Here is a 1,906-nt window from a genome sequence, read left to right on the forward strand (position 1 = left end):
ACAAACAGGCATACATACACAGACACACACAGAGACACACACACAGGCTGATCGTGTAGTGCTTTCTGAATGCGTTATCCCCTTTCTGACTGTGTAGCAATGGGCTAGGAATATTCACCAACTAACTTATTAACAACTATTGAATCATGTGTGTGCCTTTCTCTTCAGTTTCAAAACAATTCAGTCTTGGCTGACACCCCAGTTAATAAGAGCTGTTTTACACCAACAAGAGAAACTACTTAATCCTTTATTAGTCACTTGGAAGTGTCCACCCTAGAGAGTCAGAGCCAGGAGTTTGTCTTTCTCAACTTCCTGATATCATATGGGTACAGTTATCCTAAAGGTTTTGTGTCTCAGATCTTTGTACACTTCTTTCTCAAAGTTAGAGTCTGATTTAAGGTTTCTTATCTTAGTATATGCTGAACTGACTGAAAAAATAAAAAGACTAACTCTTTCGTGAGCAGAGACCTCTATAAAAGCTCCTTCCATCTGAGTTTTAACTTCCAAGGTTATTGGTTTGGGGACTAAGCTTTTGGAAGGTGACTTAGTCAAGGGACAGTGTTAGGCATCAGGGCCTCCAAAGCCCATGACATCGCATGGGTGGGTCTCACAGACCTGTTACCAGGGCAACAACTGCCATATTCCCAGAATCCATTGGGCTCACCTCCCACATTTACCTGTGGCCACTATGTCAGAATCCATATATATATATATATATATATATATATATATATATATATATATATATATATATATGGGGAACATTCCTCCATCTCCCTCTCCCTCCTCTCTTTCTGCTACTGCCTCCCCTCTCCCTCTCAATTAAACCTCTTTCTTGTGGAATTGTTTGGGCCCAGTGTGTGGTATATTCTGACACGACCTGCCATTCTAACGCATCAGACAGAATATTCAGGAATACAATTGTCACGTCACTGCATTTGAGAACCCCCCTCCTGGCTCACAAGGACACACAGAGAAAACAGCTGTTTACATGCCAAAACATTTGAATCTATTAAGGTCTACATTATGGACTTGCCAGCACTCAGAGCTGTGAGAATAAATTTCTATTTTGTATAGGCCATTCAGTCTGTAAGAATTTGTTATGTTGTGTTAGCCTTAAGACAATATTATTTCTTTTGTATAGATTGTATAGGAGGCTAGGACTTCAGTAATATTAGTCACTGCAATGCAGAAAGCAGCTGTTGAGGGCAATATTCAAGATGATCCTTTAGTGCAGCATAGCCCACAGTAAAACAATTTTTATGAACTCAGAGACATACATCAAATAAGAAAGGTTTTGCTTCTAAAATGCAACATAAATGGCAGTTATTTTAGTAATCTGCTTTTTAGAATAACCTGTCAAGCTGTTATGTTCCCATTTAGAAAGGCTTTTTCTGCATAAATGCTTTTCTCTGATTATGAAAATAACACCACAGCACCATTCTGTTACTGACCTCTGGACTCTAAATTGCTGCCTTTGAAAATACTACTGCAGGAAGCAACAGTATGGCCTGAGTTAGAGTTCTGTGTGGAAATGCAAAGTAGCGCCTTCATGTTTACTTTACTTTTTACCTTATTTAGTTAACATTTACTCATCGGTGAGGGGTGGAGCCCGAGTGCCACTGTGGAGAAGAGGACAATATTGTGGAGTCGGCCATATCCTTAGATTATGTGAGTCTTTAGAGTTGAACTTGTCACCAGCCTTGGTGGCAAGGACCTTTATGTGCCCTTCCCCCAGCCTTGAGAAGGCTGAATAGGCCTTAAGTGTTTGCCACAGTTGGTCTTGGGCAGACCTCTGTGGAATCCACCAGCCTAGGTGGAGTCTTCCGCTTGCCTGCCACACCTGCAGTTTCCTACAGGAACACACGGCCTACTGAGCTTGCTTTGCAGCATTGCCCAGCTGAAA

Source organism: Mastomys coucha, unplaced genomic scaffold, assembly GCF_008632895.1.
Source record: "Mastomys coucha isolate ucsf_1 unplaced genomic scaffold, UCSF_Mcou_1 pScaffold2, whole genome shotgun sequence".
Classification (NCBI taxonomy): Eukaryota; Metazoa; Chordata; class Mammalia; order Rodentia; family Muridae; genus Mastomys; species Mastomys coucha.